The sequence below is a fragment of the Pithys albifrons genome, chromosome 13, assembly GCF_047495875.1.
Source record: "Pithys albifrons albifrons isolate INPA30051 chromosome 13, PitAlb_v1, whole genome shotgun sequence".
Lineage (NCBI taxonomy): Eukaryota > Metazoa > Chordata > Aves > Passeriformes > Thamnophilidae > Pithys > Pithys albifrons.
Genome location: NC_092470.1, coordinates 8,745,701 through 8,766,547, shown reverse-complemented (window position 1 = coordinate 8,766,547; position 20,847 = coordinate 8,745,701).

Genomic DNA, 20,847 nt, shown 5'->3' with positions numbered 1-20,847 from the left:
AACACAGCTGTGCTTTGCCAAGCACTGGACAGCCTCACCACAATTCACACTGTATGCAACTGTAAATATACCCTGCATAGACTGAGGATCAATGCCTGCCCAACACAGCTAAGGCAGAACTTTTAATACAGTCAGAGGTGAATGCAAATGGCTTTTTCTGGAGTTTGTGCATATAGAATCAAAAAACAACCAAATCAGAGCAGCTAAATTTCCCCGTTGTTGTTTTGGAGTTTGGTTGGTTTTTTTCAGATTATTCTCTCACCTTGACGTTCTTGCATTATCAGCAAAAAAATTAACTTTTGAAAAATTAAAACTAAGCTCAGCTAAAAGTTTTGGGGTGATAATTCTAATTATAAGCATAGAAGGCGGATACTCCACCAATGGACCAAGAAACCTTCACTCATTCAGTATCCTTTCACTTCTTCCCCTGGCTAATGGAAACCAGAGCTGGATGCAGCACAAAACAGGCATGAACCAGCACAAGTTCCAATAAAGAAATCCAGTTCAGACTCGCTTAAAGAATTCAGACAAAACAGGCTGAGAAGGCAGAAGCTACATTTTACTTTTTCAGGGAGAGAAAGTTGGAAAGTGGAGATACTCCCAATTTGTTTTATTAACACTCAATGTTTACTGAAAAACAGAACCATTAGAGGGAAAAGTGGCAGCTTTAATTGCCCATCGAAGCTAATAAATTAGCACACTACCTGAAAATTAAGCTGGCAGTTACATTTTTCCACTGTTAGCTGTTTCAGCTTACAAAATTACATCTCATCTTGTTTAGGTTATAAAACCACATTTTCAAATATTTCCAAGAAATTTCAAGACAATAATTCATTCAATGAACAGGTGCCAAAACAAATGTCTACATTTGATAACAGAATATTTTGTTCCAGACTGAGTGCAATGGTTGTGCATTATAATAAACTAAAGATTTAAAACTGTCTTTGCCAAATTTATTTCTAGATCAAAACTTCAATTTAAAAAGTTACTCTAATGAGCTTGGTGAGATTTCTGTTTCTGCTACTCCTGAGTTCACAAAGACTTATGGTATTTTGTGTCAAGCCAGGATATGAGCTGGAAAATGTAACTGTCTAAATAAATAATTCCATCAGTAAACTACTGAATCTCAAACAATTCCCTCAGTAGGTTTAATTTGCACAGAAACACACAACTTTTGATAGGTATGGGATTCATTTCATTTCAGACACAGTTTGGGGTGGGAAATCAGGGGTTTGGGCTTTCATTTTACACTCAGAATTTTAGCAGGCTTGGTAATATTCTTCCTGGCTTTGCTGTGATGTGATTATGCTGCAAGAGCACCACAGGCAATTGATCACTTGTACTTCTTTAACCTAAAAGAACAGATCTTATTTCTGATATAAACTATGTCTGCCTGTTCTGATTCATACCTTGACCCCTGTCACATGAAAACCAGCATTTCTAATTAGCAACATCAGGTGGGGAGGTTGATTTAGGTATTTTCATTTTTAGATCTGGAAATGAGCTGAGAAAGATAACAATGTAATTGTAAAAGCTCAGTTTAAAAAAAAAACTAAGATAACAGAAAGATTTATATGAAGAATATATATATTATCAAATAAAACTCATCTTGTGATGCAATTTGCAAGATTCTATTCTATATAGTATTCCAGAATTAGAAAACATAGCTTTTAGAAACACAAAAGTAAGTTTGGAGAACCTTGTGGACCATTCTTCTACCTGATAACTTTTATCATAAGTAAGTAAATGTCTGTCATTTCAATTTTTCCATCAGCAAATCATCCTTTAATAATCAAAGGCCCAGCAATGTCCAGGGAGCAAGAAGCAACAAAGAAAATTTAGAGACTGCATCCCAAATGCAACTTGCATTGCCAGAATTCACTGACCTGCATCCAGGTCTAAGTTCCTTTTCAGCTGTTCTCACCACCCACAGGAAAAAACCATAACATGCCGCTTGCTCAAAATAAGACAAATGCATCCTGTTCTGCACCTGGATGTTCAGGAGTTGGTTTCACTTAGTTCTTGTCAGCTTATGACCCTTACAATTTTCCCTGCAGCTTTGATTTCCACAGAACTTCCCAAGCAAACCACTTCACAAGGGTTCTTGACTTTCAACAGCTATGAAAAAATAACTCCTAGTGCTGGCAGAAACAGAATATTTTCATTTAAATTGACCTTCTCATCTCTGATGCCTTCACCCTGAGCAGCTTGCCTTAGGAATCAAAGGATATGAATGTCCATTCAAATCTCTCTTTTTATTTTATACTTTGGGTTTGGTCTGACACAAAGTTTTTGACACACCAAGAAACACAAATTCACATATTATTTCTAGCTCTAAAGAATCCAGAAATAACAAGGAAAAAAGACTCAAAATCCACAGCCATCTACACGGAATACTTGTACACAAGAGCTCAGGCAATATGTGCACATGTCAAACTATGTTAAAATTGCAGCTGTTGACCACAAATAAAATTAAGGTGGTCTGAAACCACATCAAATATTTTGCATGATATTCTCTTATAACGTGTGGCTTCCCATTCACTCTGCAGAGTTATCTTTCTGTGTGAATGGTGCAATGAACAGTAAGAGATCAAGAGCCTGGATGTACAAATTCTCTTGCACGCTGCAGGACGGGAGCAAATCCCTCTAAGGAACTATTTTTACTGAAATCCCACCAGGTAACCTTTATGGAGTCATCTTACCCGTATCCTATGAGTTTTCCCACACATCTGGACAGTTTAAAGCAGATCATTATGAAGGGCTTTGTTTTCCTTTCTGAATTGCAGGGTTTCTTCCCAGCCTTACACATGCACTGCCTGAAGGTGACCCTGAGGCTCATTGGCAACAGATGAACAGCCCTGAATTCCCACGGGGGTATTTTAGAAACACAGCAGAAACACAGCATGTGTGGAAAACCTGTCAGACTCTTGAAGGAATTATACAGTGATTTCTCAGAGGAATACAGCAACTCTTCTTGTGGTAAGGGTGCTGCTCTTACAGATGCACTGCATTCCTCTGCAATTCTCCATTTCATAGGCCACCTCAATAAACAGAGTTAATTTGCTGCTGGGTGTTAACTTCTGATCAGGTTCTCTCAGTATCAAGCAGCTTTTCCAAGATCTCACTGGGACTTACACTCTACCTCAAAGGTTGGTTCATTAAAGCCACTTTCATTTTAGGTTTTTTTGGGGTTTTTTTGTCTGTCCTAAAAAATAATCTTGGGGGGGGGGGGGGTAAATGCCATTATTTAAGCATGTATAACGAAAAATATTGTGCTAAGAGCAAGATACAAAAGTAAACACAAAAAAAAAACTTTAGGTCTGAAAGAAGAACAAAAGATCATAATATACAAAATGCAAAGAGAAAAAAGCAGCCACTCTCATCTCACACATTCTTTCCAAAATGGCATTCGATGGATAAATACCAACCAAACTTGCAAGTAGTACCAGAGTAGCTTTTGAGTGATGCACAAATGGAGGACAGAGAGGGGAGAGAAAGTGGATTTTGTTTAGAAGAAAGGAATTGGGGTATTTGTTCATTTTTTATTGAATACCACATGAGAAACACAAAGTCAATTTGCAGGAAATACACAGTTGGTCTGCTAATCTACAATAATGTTCTTGAGTTTTTGCAAAAGTTGAATTTCAGAAAGACTCGCTGTCTCAGCACAAATACTCATTTCAACAATAAATCTCTGAAGTTCTTAGCCAAGAACAATTACATTGCTCTTACATTCAGAACAAGTGCATTGAAATTACAAAGGCCAAAAGTATTCTTAATAGAAAACTCATGTCCACCTCACTAATTCAATTAACAAGAAATAGCCCCTTTTGTGTAATTTTAAATAAAAGTATTCTACTCTAGTGCCCACCCATCTGGCTCCTCAGCATGAGAACACTTGCCAGAGAGCCCAGCTCACAACAGCCACTCTGCCATGGGAAACTTCTACACCCAGTTTGTGAAACAGGAAGTTAACAAGTTTGAAATATGACAACTCCCCCTCACTTGAAGTGTGAGTGCAGGGCACAACATGGTACAAACAAAGCAGGTTTCACCCACGTGCAGCATTCAGAGAACATTTGTATTTTACACACACCACTGAGAACGAATGAAACGGAGCCAGACTGACGGCAAAGGAAACGGGTCAGGATGGGAGTGCCAATGCACAACGGCATCACTGCTACTCAAAGGAAGAATTAAAGTAGTTTCATGCTGACTTGCCTATAATGAAGAAGAATTATATGGAGAAAATTAGTAGGAATAATTGCTCTGCTCTTCCAGTTCCTTCTCGTCAGAATGTTTCCAAGTGTGTGTGATGAATGGCGCTCTGTGCCCATCACTGCCTCTCCAAAGGAAAGGCCCATGTACAGCACTGCCCCCAGCACACATTACACTGCCAGAACAGAGTATCTGCATGGCCTTCACTCCTTACAGAGCCAGAGGCTACCAAGGACTAGAGAAACTGTCAGAAAGGGCCCAGAAGGAAAGCTGGCTGGCCAAGTGGCAAATATTAGCCCAAAGAAAAACACTTTCAGCAAAAGGTAGTTAAACAAGAGTTCATCTCATTCAATTTCTTATCAACAATCATGAGGAGCAGAGAGGAAGAAGGAAAACATTTCTCTGAAATGGACAGGAAGGACATACAAGTCTCAGTGTTAACCAGACTGTATTTACAGGTGTTTTAGTGGATATGTCAAAATCATTTATTTTAATAGAATTTAAAAAATGCAGAAGATCTCAAAAATTTACAAAATCATTTCCAGCAGCTCTTCCTTAGCATGTTTCTCTCTCCAGGGGGCACCCTCAGGACACAGGCCTTTTTCTTCCTACTTTATTCAAAGATATGCCAGATTATTTGCTTTTCAGTAAAGTGGACATTTAAGCTGCACTCTGAAAGCACAAGCTTTATTTTTATTTGGTTACTTTGAACAATACTTTAAGGTCACTAGCCATGCAACGTGCAATGATTCTAGTACTGTGAGATATTCAGATAGATGTCATAGTGCTGTTCACATTCACTCAGCTGTGCCTTAAACCTCAGTGAGATTATGGGATAAACAATAAGGCCTGGAAGATGCAGTGTAACAGCACAACTCTCCCTGTTCTCAGACACCATCCCAGTGAGCTGAATTCAGCCACACGCAGCACATTTCTGGAGACTCAGCATTATCTGACATAGCCACTATTTTTAAATCCAAATACAATTAAGCATAAAGGAATATAACGTTTCCGAGTCTTTGGTAGCTTGAATTCTGGTTCTGAAGCAAATATGAACACAATAAGGAACTTGGTGAATATTCTTTGTTGGTGTCCTTAAGTCTAAAAGAACACAGATTTCAGAAACACCAGAGTTCAAAAGTGTCTTCAGCTCCTTTTTTGCAAAGTATTGGAAGGAGAATTTAATCAGATCCCAACTTGAACATTCAGCCCTGAATTATCCCAAAATATTTACTTTAGGTAAAATGATCTAAACTTCTATTTCCTTGTTAGCACAAACCTCTGTAAGTACTGAGACACTAAGAATTTTTGCCAAAAGAGTTACTGGGTACTTTAGACTTCCCTGAATCAGAGAATTTATGTTTTCTGTTTAGTGGGAGAAATATACTTCCCTTATTTCCTCTTAGTTCTAGCCCTGTTGCCTGTTTCTTGTGTATCCCTTCTGAGTGGCAATTCCTAACCAATTTTATCCCTAGAGATTTGTTCTATTCCATTGCACTCGCCCTCACACACATTTCCCCTCATTTTCTGTGATTTCTATTAGATCTTCAATGCAGTGAAGAGCTCCTCGTACACCATTATTGTCTGTTTCTACCATTTCTATTTCACCTCCACACTGTACAACATGTACCAAAGCAAACTGCATCTCCCTCAGGAGCTGCAGTCTTTTATCCCTTACCTTATCTTTCCAAGAAATCCTACATATCAGTTCCCTGAATTTGTGGAAGGCAGTTTCTCTGAAATGTGTTCTGTTTCTCCAGTATATTATTTTCCTTCAAAAAGTGAGTTCTACCTTATGATTATTTTTTTATCTTGTGCTTTCAACTTTGCTTCTCAGTTCCCCACATTAACCAGCAGTGAGTCTGAACCAGCTCCTCTAGCAGCATTTCCCAGCTCCTGAGGCAAATCTCCCAGCCCATCTGAGGACCCTCTTTTACTTGTCAGTACTGGTAACACCATCAACACTACAGTTCTAATAACACTATCACTTCCATTTCTGCAGATATTATAATATTAATAATCAACATATAATTGTAAATGTTATTGAATATAAAATATAATTATGTGTAGTGTAATCTACAATGTGTATAATTTTGTTCTGTAACTTGCAATATATATAGCAAAGTGAGTTCATACAAGTGGTTATTAAAGCCACTCAGAAAATATAATTTATAGTGTCTTGCTTGATTAACCCCAAACCCAGTGATATCTCTCCTTGTGCAGAGGCTGCTGTGGCTCAGTGACCTCAGAAATAGTATAGCCAGAATATCAGAAGATAATATGCACAGCCAAATGTCTACAAGCTCAGTCTTTCCTCAGAGAAAGAATGAGCATATACTTCAGTTAGAACATTCTATCAAGACTCTGGGATAAAATAATTCTTTTCTAAAAATGGAGATGAATAGTTCAAGTAAGAATTGTTGCTTCACAACAGATTCTTTGCAATTCTGGAAATGTTTCAACAACTGTTCTATATAATCACTTTATTAATTATTGTTATTTTAAAGTCTGTGTTCTTCTGTAATCCTTTTCTATAGTACTTACTGGCAGACTATAATCAAAACATGCTGTAATAAATAATAAAGTTTATATTTTACTTCCTTCCAGCCAAGCAATTCTAGGACATGAATTATTAATGCATTATTTTAGATTCAGAACAACTCCACAGTTTCTCCTCATGCAGCTTCAAATACACCACCAGAGATTAACAGAAATGAGATGGATCAAGTTGACTTGATAGGAGCTCTAATTCCACTAATCATGGTGAAAAAGATGATGTTCTTTTCTCTTGCTACAGACGCAATTACCCCAAAAACAAATGTATATATGCTGGCTTGATTTCCTTAGAATAAAACTCCCACCACATAAGCCATCACACTCCTAACCTGGGAATATTTTAGAGACAGTTTTTAGATCCTTTATGAGGAGCAGTGACCAACAGAGAGCCAGTTGCCCACTGCAGGAGAGAGGACAGGAAAGCAGAGCTGAGCAGAGTGCGGGGCAAGGGCAGCCAGGCGGGCAAACAGCACGGGCACAGCTCTGGATCTGCCCCAGCAAACGCTGTGGCCCTTGCAGGTGACACAGGAGGGAGAGGAGAGCAAAGCAGAGGACACCAGGGACTTGTCCAAGTGCTGCACAAAGCACTGGGGTGATGAGAAGGTACTCCAAATATCGCACTGAAAAGTCATACATTGTGCTGACAATGCAGTAGAAGCTTTCCATAATGTTTGTGGAAAAGAAATCAACAGAAATGAAAGATCATTATTAAACACTGCATTAATTCTCCTGCTCAGGGGAGCCCTTAAAAATGTGCTGAATCTGCATAAATATGCACCTATTGCTTGTCAGTCCTAGAAATAATGAGAACATCATCCCAAATAATCCACCTATTTCTGCCAGCAATAACCATTTCCTGAGTAGAAAAAATTTCCTCTTTAATACAAGTAACATTTAGATCAACAAAAAAGTAGTCTTTGAAAACATCAACATTAGCGATACTGCTCAAGACTAATGCTGATTTGCAGCTTACAGCTATTTAGCTATTACTCAAAATCTGTCTACTCTGCAGGTGGGAGAGTAGTTTTCTCAAAACCACTTTAATCTTCATGACTTTAAATATGGCGGGGGAAGAAAAAAATCAAAAAATCAAAAAATCAAAGACAGCAAAAATTGACATTACATATCAACCTCCCACCTAGCGAGTATTCATTCTCTTATATTAAAATTTTCCTCTCGAACACAATCTTAGCCAGGAGTTTATTTGCCTTCATAACACTGAATTAGGCAAGCAGTACACTGTGAATATATCCCTAGAAAAACTTCCTCTCTTCTTCAATTTCCATTATTCTAAAATAAAACAATAACTGGAATTTATTGCTCTTTTCACTGTTAAATGCTACTATGAATTATTTCCTAGTAACTAATTGCAGCTTATGAACCCTTTGAGAATGAATCATTATTTATACTTGTGATTTGCTGCTTAGTCATACAAGTGGCAATCTGTATTCTCCAATTGAGTAATGTTGGTTTAAAGACAGGAAAAGCGATTCAGACAACAAAAATATGTAGGAAATATTTTTTTAACTTTTAAAACCATTTCCTCCCCCATCATATACCTAGCTATGCATGCTGATCTAATAAATAAGTGCTATTATTTTTATATTACATATATTAATATTTATAGCAATAAAGTGAAAAAGACATTACTTTCTTTAAAGGAATTACAACACAAATATATAGCAAAATAATCGGGTGGTACAGGAAAGGAATGAGTTTTTTCATTGTGGTCCAAGTACCAAAAAAACCCAAATGTTCTGTTTTGCTGGAAAAAACTTGAAGCAGGACAGTGTTAGTTGTTGAATTTGCTGTATCTCACTGAAGACTGGAGTATTTTCTCTGCTGTCAGTGAGGAAAGCAGAGGACAGCAGAGCTCAGAACCCACCCAGAGCAGAATCCTCTAGATGTGTCTGTTCAGAATCCCAAAACAATAAATTTTCATTCAGACTGAAAACTTCACTCTGCAAAATACACTAAATTCCCTCGGGAGAGCTGCAAAACATTTTTGCAGCACTTTCTGTTCTCTGAGAAAACATCCCTTAAATCTTCCTACAGAAACACATCAGTGAAAGAAGTCAAGAGTAGATTTTACCTATCTTATTAACATTCTGAGATATTCTTAATTTCTAGAGGAAGGCCATAGAAGAATAAACAATTGCTGTATTTTTAAATGCTAGTAATAATATTTTTAAAAAAGGAAATTCAAGTATCATCTTTTAGAGAAAATGTCTCTTCATTATCTCTTCCTTTCTCAAAGGATCACTTAAATATACAAATACTAGATCATCTAAATACTAACAAATAATGATAGAGAAAAATCTCTGAAATAGCTCACCTGATGACACCTCAATCAAAAGAAAACCCATCTAGTAAGGAATACAGACAATGAAAAACTCAGTTTGCCTTTTGACTTTCTTTCAACTCCTTTCTGACAGGAGGAGATAGTAAAGAGAAAAAAGCTAAGACAAAACTAAAACGGCTTTTGAATCAGCCTAAAAGCAAAACAAATGAGTACATACACTGAAATAAAATTAAGTGTGCAAAGCTGCAGAATTGGCTCACTAGAGTTTGCTACTGTTTTACAAAAAGATGACCAGCAAGATCCTGAAAGCCTGTTGGATCAAACTGCAAGTTAAAGCAAACTACCAGAAAGTTCTCAGAAATTCTGACTCAGAGACTCCCATCCCTTGTCACCTCCACCATCAGAAGTGCCTCTGTCCAAGAACTGTAACATCTCTCCTGTCACCAGTTAAAACAATTTGAGGGTGGGCTATTTAAATCTGGCATATAATGTCTCCTGTCAAAATAATTACAGTCTTTGGGGAAAGGTTTTCCTGTGCTGTCTGGATTTCTTTGTGCAAGGTTGTCCCCTTGTCATTTGGAACCACATCCATAACATTTTAATGGCAATTGCTGGACCTTCCACTCTGCTGCTGAGCTTTCTCAAATAATTTTGACATTTTTTATTCTCAAGACTAAGCCTGATGAACAGTTTGGGCTGACAAACCATATCAACCATCCATATTGTAATTAACAAAAGCAGCCCAATCTTAACTATTAAAACCACTAAAATGTTTCAAATTCAGAAGCTTATTTTCTGTGTTTCAGGACTCCAGCTATGTGTCTGAACAGAACAGATTTTTCATAAAAACACAATTTAACTCCTGATTTGTCATCAGCCTCTTTCTTAACTTCTAATGAACCAGAAAATCTGAGAAAATGTTGCCCAAAACCCACTGAAGTGCATTATTCCTGAAACAAAAGGTGCTGGGGCCATGGCAAACTGCTGGAACACCTTGTTCCTGGGGCCGGTGGGGCTCAGCAGAGCCCGGAGCCAGCAGAGCTGCTCTGACACCACTCCCGGGGCACAACCCAGGGCCCCATCGAGTAGGAACCTCACAGCCCTAACCCTGGCACAGCAGGACTCAGAACTGAGTCTCCTTGGGCACTTCATTCCTTGGGGACTGAATTCAACATATTCAGGACTGATACACCTGGGGCAAACTCATTGTGGAACACCCTCTGAGCTGTGACCCAGAGTTTCTACTGCCCATGAACGTGACTGACCCGCTACTCTCATCCAGCAAAGGACGGGGGTAACTTTCCATATCTGCTGGGTATTTGATTTTATCAGGAAATTATCCACTGGCTCCTGTTGCCAATTACCTTCCAAGCAATAGGCAGACTCAAAGAATAAGCCCTGTGGCTGCAAGCAGCTGCAGCACTCGAGATGATGCACAGCCTGTCCCAGCCCAAGCACCTCCATTAGCTCTGTGTGGGCACTGGCACAGCTGAGCACCAGCCATGGCCTGCCCCAGGCACAACACTGGGGGATTTACCCAAGCACAGGAGATCTGTAATCAGTTTTTGTCAGAAACCAGCGGCATGTCATGCACAGAAATCAATAACCCTTTCCTCTGCTGCCCAAGTCTCTATTATATTTGTATTTTAAGTTCTATAGGGCTTTATGTGAACTCTCTGTGACTGTGTTCTGGTACACCATGTCACTGGAGAATCTGTCTTTTGCATTTCTATGGGGTACTCCTATAGCAAAGATATTTTAGTTACATGAACAGGGGAAAGAGGAAAAACAAACCTGTTTGCACATAAAAGTTCATGGTAATCAAATCATTTTTTGAATCTCTTGTTTTCTCTAACCAGTGGAAAACAAGCTGAGCTTCATTACCAGTTTCCAAAGGGAGTATTCCAGTATTTTCAATTAATTAGGAATAGTTTACCATGATCTTTTGCTTAGCCTCCCATTTCTTGGGGTCTGAATACACAGCAGAGGATGTCAATTGGAACATCACCTGGAAGAATTACTGGGCCAGTTCTCTTGGCCATTGCACTGAGCATCAGAATAACACCCTCTTCTCCTCCTATCCTCTCATTGCAGGAGGGACCAATTTACATTTTGCACATAAATCTATAAAAGACAGATTGTACAAGAGATTACCCAAAAGCTTCTAAAGCATCTTTAAAGTTAAAAGCATATGAAAAATATGTATTTATCTTAAGCTGAAAGACAGGTAATCTTTTTATGTGCTTTTGTTAATCGTTCCTATGTGAAGACCAGATTTTTTATTTCTCTGGCCTGTGAAGGTTTCTAAGTAGCAAATTTCAGTCAAAATGGAAAAGGAGGTTTTCCTCAGATTATTTTCTTAGAAATTACTTAAGTGTGTCTTGCACAGGTCAAGATTCAGACCCAAGAGATAGTTAGCTCTACAGTGATTATTCTGGAGCACACACTACTTCAGAGGATGTCTTTTCAGTCAAACATTTTCAAAATAATCAAGAATCAACCATTAGCAAGAAAGTATTGACTGTAACTACAGATGGAATACGTCCTTTATATAAGATAAGCAGAATACTCACATGAAATGCACATCCTGTATGTCAGAACACCATCATGTTTATACACTAAACAAACAAAAGAAAAAAGGAATTAGCAGCAAGTCTCCCTGTACGTTCCATTCTCTTTACCTTCTCTGCATGCATACTTAAACATGAAATCCAGTGTAATTATCTGTAGCAAATAATCCATTTATTGGTTTGAGGTTTTACCAACCAGATTAACATCCATCAGCACAAGTCTGACATTTGCATCATAAAAATGTTCTGAATTGTCAACCTTTCACAGATACAGCCAAAATAATGACAGCAATTTGCAGTATCTGGCACATGAAAACACACATTCATTTTATTCTACATTTTTTTGCAATGTATGTTCCAATTCAAAGCCTTCAACATCTAAATAGACCAACACTGATGGTCATGGGAAGTTGGAATAAAGCAATAAATATTCTATAGACCTTCAGCAAAAAGATATGGATCATCAGTATTTATAATACAAATACACAGTAAGGTAAAAAGGAGTGAAAGTTGATGTATCCTGAGGAAATTAAACTGTGATATATGCAGCAGGCTTTAGATAAGAAAGTGTTCAGGTGAAACGACAACAAGAATTTTTTGAGGGTTCTTTTTCCAATAAAGCCTCTTGAGCAATAAGATCCTATCGCCATCACTCCTGTTTGCACACTGACACATTGAATACTCTGCACTGCAATGCATTAAAAATGTCTCATTAAGAACATTTTTTTGCCAGAGGGAGAAGAGATGAGACAATTTTCCAGCTTGAATCTGTACTTTAAAAATTATGGGTGTGTTCTGAGTTTAATGTTGAAGAAGAGAATTGCACTAAATTCCTCTTGCATTATTCTATAAGTAAAGTGTTTAGGTGGCTCAGCTGAGAAAATACTGTTCTTGCTTTGTGAAATCCTGAGTGAATACTTTCTGAAAGTTTTTAAAGTTTCAACATAATTTCTTCAATTTGGGGCTTCAATATAGAAGTTATAGACATTTGCATAATTTTACAAACAATTTCCTTAATGAAACCAGTGTACCTACTGAGACAGGTTGACAAGTCAGAGCCAAAGGGCCAACAGTTCTACTTAAGAAGTTGTTGTAACACTCTCAGTCTGCAATACAAAACTTTATTATCAGCCCCTGCATAACATATATTCCAGAATAAAACACAAATATCTCTACCAGAAAAACAATACATCACAAAGGCTACTTTGCAGTAGTAGTTCCCATGAACTCTTTCTGTTTCAATACATGTTTTATCCCAACTCCATTTCTGAATTGGCTAAGTCATTAATCCAACATTTATTATGTAGTGTAACTCTTACAAGGGGGCTGAGGTGGTTTTCAGATGGGAGGTTATATTTCTTCCTTTACACACATTAATTCCTTTGAATTGGGGAATTTTATTGAGAAATATCATGATGTAGCATAACTGGGAATAAATCTATTCTCCATTAGATTGAAGGTCTAAACTTTTCATAACCATAATATCAATAAAGGCTTCATGTCCTTCAGTTTTATACCATGTCATGTAATTACAGTGTATTTTCTGATATATGAAGTGGTTCTAAACTAGTCTTGTAGTCTCCCATGACAGTCATTGCAGAGCTACAAATACACTTCCCTTTCATCTACAGAACTTGAATAAAAGCACAGAATTTCTGAATCGACAGAAAACATGTGTATTTTAATATCTCATGCTCAAAATTACAAAATTATATCTGAGAAACTACTAAATATTTCAAGTAAGCCCCAGAAAAGCCTGGAAATGCTTTCAAAAAGAAGAAATATTCAGTAAGTTAGTACAGTGAGATTTAATAAAATCTAAGTTAGATTACACTACATCTCAATGTCCTATATATTGCAGAACAGATTGTAATATTATTAGACTGCAGCTGCCATATTCTTAAATGTATGATCTCCACGAGAAAAGTATTTATTGTTATGTTTTTCAGTCACTGACACAGTAAAACAATCAAATAGTAGTTTTTTCAACCAAATATAAAATCAATAATATCGTACTTAAAGGCCATGATTAAATTTTCATGCCACAGCCAGTCCAGAAATGCTAAAACTATAATTAAATACATCCAGTTTGAGCAGTGTAGGTACTATGAAAATATTAATGAGTCACATTTTTAACATGTAACCTGATATGTCCCACCACATTAGGTTTTAAGGCTGGCTGGCTCCAACACCATCACAGGTTCCATTAGGATTAATATAAATCCCTAATATTAAAGAGGCATGTTTACTTTAGAGATAAGTAATTAATAAACTTTTTCAACTCATTTAGATACTCACTGCATGCAAATAGCAAATTACTGATCCCATTTTAGCTTAAAATGTTAAGAAATATTTTTCAAGTAATTGAATGCAAATATGCTGAATATGATCTGTTGTTCCTGGACAAGAAAAGTACAATCATCGGGGGGCTCCATTACACAAACATTGACCAGAGTCACTGATGACATTCACACATTTAAAAGATGAAATTATCCAGATACCCACCTATTTAATCACCAAATATTACAACTCTTTTTTCCTAACAAATTCATTGTTGTGCTACCAAATTTGAGCATAAAAACATTTGCAAAGTGAGCACAAAAGAAACAGTAAGAAAGCTGAAGGAAAGTCATGTCACAATTGCAGGATGGGCAGCTTCTGTCTCACTCTTACCTGTTCCCCTGGGCCCGGGTGTGGCCACCCCCACCTCTGTGCTCCCCAAACTGTCCCAAACAGACACCAAGGCCACACTGACACACGGACAAGCCTTCCCAGGGCCTGTGCTGAGCAGCTCACCCGCCCTGTGGCATCGAACAGCACTTAAAGCAAATTGTTTTCAGCTGTGCCTCAATGGGCTCTGCACCCCGTGGGAGAGGCACAGGTGAGTCCTATTGAGAGTGAAATCCTGACTGAACAGCAGAATCTGAGGCACTGGCAGGAACACACGGCCCCAGCTTTCGTGTGTTCTGAATCTTAATTTGCCACGTTATTACTTTAACCTGAAAATGCTAATATGATGGTGCAAAGAAAATACAAAAAGGGCAATGTAGAATTATTCCATGAGAAATACTGGTTATAACTTCCCTGAATTTTGCATGAGCATAGTATTAAAATTGCGTTCTATTCCTGTACACATCAGGAATTTTACAATTATCCCCTCTGAGCAAATATGCTTAATTGGGGTCTGTCAATATAATTTCATACCAACTGCCACTGTATGTTGTTCACCAATATAAATGCAATTACTTGGATCAGCTTCTGCTCATAAAAAAAAGAACTGTGATTGGCTTAGGGTACCCCTCCAAAAGTTCAAACTTTCTTCCAACGTGCTGGCTTTGATCTGCTTTTTCTAAATGAGATAGAGAAGAGAATTAGTCTTTGGGAATGGAGTCAGTTCTGTCATCTTTAGTACCAGCATTGCTATCATCCTAAATACGACTCTGTGAGTAACCTTTTGTTCCAAACTAGAATATATCCTTTCGTAAAAAAACCACACATGTCAAATTAAAGTTATATGCAAGACAACAATTGATTCAAGTTAATTAATGCTATGTGAAAGAAAAAGCCACCTATTGCAAGATACCCAAGCAAAGGGCTCTGGAAGCAGTAATATTATAAATGACACTCTAATCACAATATTGTAGTATTTCCCATTTCAGGTTTCCTGTCATAGGATATAATTTGGGAGGACATTTTAAATTTGGCAAGATGCAGCTTTGACATAAATATGCAAATAATAGACCCAGTACTTTGTCACTGTCTGCAGCTTCAGAGTCCTTCCAGCTCAGACACGTGAACTGCCCTGAAACACAATCTCCCTCTGCCACACTGATGGATTTTTATCAGACTTCATCTCCAAGAGCATCTTTGTCATTTCCAGTTAAGTTTCAATTTCATTTCTCATCCTGATAGACTATGGAAACAACATTTCGGGGGAAGGGGGTGAGGGGCTTGGTATCATGGAGACAGAACCAACAGTGCTTGGTTTGCCAGTTGGTGATTCTTCTGCTTCGTTTGTTGATCTAAATAAACATACAGCTCTTCTCAAATATCAATTTGAAACACAAATCTCCTGAAAACATTTTTACTCAAGCTATTCATACAGATAGATTATTTGTAAGAGGAGAGTCACAAAGAATGAACTGATGCACATCTGGCTTATTAGAAAGCATCGATGGTGCAGTCAGAGAACTAGAAAAGACACAAACACATCTAAAATAAAGAGGCTTTAAAGGAAACAGTGTGCATCTACATCCGAAAAGGATCTAGGCAACAAAAGCAAAAACCAAAATACTCAAACCCCTCAGGTACCCCCAGGGGTACCTGAAGTTCATACATGGCTAACTTTTCAGTGTGGCAGTTCTGTCCATGACACAATCCTGCAGGATGTGTGAGGCTGGGCAGGGTGGTGCACACCTTTGCATGAATCAATCTCAGCCATTCTCTGCAGTGATGGAATTGTGTGTCTCTCTCTTACTGTAGTAGAGGCGATCCACAGGGGCTGGTTATTTTGGGGCTGATAATTTAAAAAAATGTGGTCAGAGAAGTAAAGAGTTGGTACCATTGTAAGCATCCTTCTGTCTTAAAAAAAAAAAATTCAACTCTGCCCTGCTGTGGAATTGCTTCCTGAGCTTATGGATCAGCCAGTATTTCTTGCACGCTGACAGAAGTTTCTAAATCCCCTCCCCTCCCACCGCCCTTATGACACATACAAGGTTGCTGAGGCACAGCTTTCCCTTCAGTTTTGCTACAAATAATCCCTCTTCTACTTTGTAACCTGAGCCCTACGAGCCCCTGGCACAGGTGGCTGCAGCAGCTCCAGGAGCGTGCAGGGTTTGCATTACATGGCAGTGGTGCTGAATGCTGCCTTCAGAAAAGCCTGGCTCTTTCAGCTGTTATATTCCAAGTTGACTCTTCTCTATAGTCAGTGTAGTCCCCGAAATTATAGGCTGTACAATTGAAAACTCCTCAGAAAACATATTTTGCAATTGTTAAGCTTACTCCTCAGACAACAGATGAGTTAATGTACCTGGTATATAACTAACATGAATAAGTCCCCATGAAAGACATTGTAATGGGCCAAATAAATTAAGGGCTAGTTATTCTTCTGTTCTTTAATGTACCTGGAAAACACTTTCTATTCCCCACAGAACAAATCAAAAGATATTTGACTTTAGAGACTCATGGAGAGAGGTAGGAAATGTACAAAATGTGCAGTGTTATCCATCAGTGACAATTATAAAGCCTCATGAATATGTAAGCCATTGAGTTTTCAGACTAGTGAAGTTCATAGTTCATTTTGCTTATTCACAGCCTGCAAGTTCCTAGCTGAGTATATTATGTTAGTATGGGAATTAAAACAAAACATTAAATAAGTGTCAATTTCATTCAAAAACTATTTTCCAAAATAAAAACTAAACACAATAAGCACTAAGAGGTTTCAATTTTTACTGATTAATTGAGTCTGACTCTCCTAGGTCTCAGTGGAGTACTTGAATTATTTGCATAATTAACTTCTGATAACCATATTGTTTAAAGATTTGCTATGTAACTTGAACCCTATTAGAACATAGAACTTTATTTTATTAGGAGTGTGGGTAAAATAAAATAACAACCTACAAGATGAAAGAAGATCATCCTAGGAAATCACATCAGTTGAGGAGTTACTAGTCTAGCACAAAGCAAAGTTAATTATAATCTCTAATTTGTGGATACAGAAGCTGAACAAGAGGACAAGGAAACCTCTTCTCCAGTTGCAGAGCACAGACAATTTGAATATTCTGCAGTTATGCCAAGTCCTATAAATCCGCTCAGTTTCACTGACATCAGATTAAGAAACCATCAACCCAGTTTAGACACCAAACAAAGCAAAGCTTTGCCTCACTGACACTGTGAAGCACAACTGCAAACATGCTCATGAAGGTTGTGTGAGAGCCCACACACCACAACACCCACGGGGAGCCACCATGGATTCTGGGGTAGGGAATTCTTATCCAAGCTGCTCTTTATAGCTCATAACTGTACATGAAGGTGGCCTTTATTCATAGAAATGTGGTTGCCACTCTCCTTTGCTCCTTCCAAGAACATGCTTTAACCTGCAGCTCTTCCTTACAGACACACACACACACAAACCAGCCTCTTAGCAAGAACAATTCCAGCTGTTCTGGTAGCCCTGAGCCTTTAGGCAAGGGCTTCCATATCCACAGTTAATTCATGGCAAGTATTGCTTTTAATATGACAGGAACCGTATAACCTGCATAAAACGAGCCATATAAGTGCACATTCACAAGACCAAGTAGCAGATGGTAAAACCAGATTGTCCTCTTCTTTCACATTTTCACAGCATCAAATATAGTCAGGCTTTGACTCCAAGCAAGGTATTTAGGAGTGAATAAAATACAAATTAAGTAACTTATTAAACAAACACAAGGTAAATGCTAAATGTCATAAAGGACTTTATGGAACACTGTATAAAGATAAAAACCCTATATAAAATCCTTAATGTAAAATATTAAGTTCAATGTATTTTTCCATTGTTTTTCATTTTAATAAAGGCCAGACCATACCTTGAGCCAAAACAAAACAATAAAAGAAGAAAAACCTCTCCTAGCTGCACATATATAGATATTACTAGAGAAAAATACTTTACAGCATAATAAGTAGATATACCCCTTATGTAACATTAGTGCAACAGGCTTTAAAAACCTGCTACTGAAATCCCAAGAGTTTGTAGTGAAGTAGGTGATTTATGACTTCTGCTTTCACACATGCTTAAACATTGATCTGCTCAGCACAAGCCTCACAGTGAAAAAAAATCAATTCTGGGTTTCAGTGAATGAAGCAGTTTGGTAAAGATTCATTAGTTTTATATATAATGATCTAAAAATCAAAGTTGCATGAATGAGGATCCACTCCCTTAACTGTCCTTCATACACTAAATCATGTCATATGATACTTATTTAATGGTTTTAGTAGAAAAGAGTAGTTGCTTCAAAGGAATGCACTGGTGGGAACAGTGCCTTATGAAACAGCACAGCCAGCTGCACTGTCAGCCTGGGATGGATGCAGAGTTTAAGAGTTGCATTGAAAATAAATCCCAGTGCCTCTATGCACCTGCAGAGTGAAGAATGCATGGGGGTTACCCAGTGACTTGATCTGCCTTCCTTCACCACCACCAGGCTTTTCTGCTTTAGCAATACGCAAAGCATGTAGTTTCCAACAGCAGTGAGTGTGAGTGCAGTGAGACAGGGGTGCAATTCTGAGTCACCACATTTGCAAGTCCCATGCAGCTCCAGGACTGAGCTACCCCCTGAGTTCCCATGGGTTCTGCATGCACAAGGGTTTGGAGGCATGCAAGGCACTGCACTGCTCTGAAGGACCTTCTTATGTAAACTACTCCCACTTGGAAATGTGATTTTTTGTTGTTTTTATGGAGTTTTTGTCCCAATGGCAGCATTTCTATGAAAAAAAAATAAAAATAGATAAAGGAAAAACTTGGATTCCAAGACTATAAATTGAGTATAACTGCTTGTAGATAGTCACTGATTTCCACACCAGTGCTGAAGATAAGCATAGCCCAAGCTATGTAGTTGCTTTTTATTCTTACTGACTCACAGACCTAGTGCCACACAGAATGAAAACCTGTTTCATCATTCAGGGTGATTTAAGCCAGGAAGTAAAACATATTTTTAACTGTCTGACTGATTTATCTAGTTGTAAAATTATTACCTTTGCCTAAAAGACATTAAAACATACAGAGGGATTCCAGATCTATATAAATTATTCATACAATAACAGATAGACCACAGTCGGCACACTATTTATAAGGAAAGATCTTTGAGGTTTTTCCAGACCTGAATGTTCCAGGCAAACAACTTCAGTTAATTTTGTCTGCAAAACAGAGACAAGGTTTATCTTCCTCCTGCCAATGCATCTCTCAGTGACGAGACTTCAGACTGCCTTTCAGCTGACATCTAAATATTTATATGTAATCTATCTTCATGCAAATATTGAGAGATTCGTTCCAAGCAGAAATGAAGAAAAACATCTAGAAAATGTCTTTTGTGACTAAGATTTAGGATGAGAGAGATGTGTAAAAGAAGAAGAAAAAATACCTCTAAAGCATCAAAATAGCCTGCAAGTATTCCCTCCTTTGTAGATTCTTCATTCCCCTGGAGAACCTGTCTCACCTAAAGTAATTGACTGCTGCAATTGCTTCCTAAAGCCTCCCTTAAATTCAGGCCTTTGTTCTCCTGGTTTTAGTACCATTAGACAAGCTTGACTGGCAGTCGAAGCACAAGGTCATGTTCAATAGGTTCTGTCATTGGTAATATTCCCTGAATAAGGTCTTGTGTTGCAACTGATGTCATCCTTTCACCACCTTACTTGGTATCAAAGAGAACTCTTTGAAACAGATTTCTTGCATGAGGATGCTCTTACTCTGGTTTTGTTTGGGTTTTTTGCTACTTGTAAAATACAAAGCTCTGTGCAGATTTCACTGCCTAAATTTCCTGCCTAAACTCAAAATGACACAATGACACATCATAACTTTTGTTATAAATTTGAGCTTTGAACTACAGTCCTAAAATAAAAATAAAAAGAAGTTTTAAAAAGAAGTTTTTTTGATCACCCAAACCAGAAGAAAATCCTTAAAAAATGGTGGTGGTATTGTTTTAGTCATTCCCATCTTACCTGTGGGGAGAGCAGCTCAACAAGCAAATCAGAACACGGTCTTTTGCTACTCTTTTGTAGTTCTTCCTGTATTACAAAACTGCCATGTGAATATGTCATTACACTTTGCCTAGAAATGCACTTGCAGAACAATCACGCTGTTCTCATTGCTTTTTGGAGGCCCTCAGGTTATTAAAAAAGAGAATTGTATTCATGAGTGAAGCTGTTTGGAAGCATTTTTAACTGCCTATAAAATGCAATATTAAAAAATCTGTCTGTTTTTTTCTAACTAGTACTACCACAATGACCTTGGGCCACTTAGAGTGTCTCTCTTTTCATATTACATTCTCTCTGAAATAATTCTGAAATTGTAGAAACATAAAAAATGAGTAACTGCTGTAATATCAGTAGATTTGCTGCTACTGCATTGGTTATGCACCTAATTAAGCTTTAAGATGGAAATAGATGGTGCTAGGGTTTGATCCAAATATGTATCTAAAATTCAGTATTGTTTTCCCCGGAATATGGATT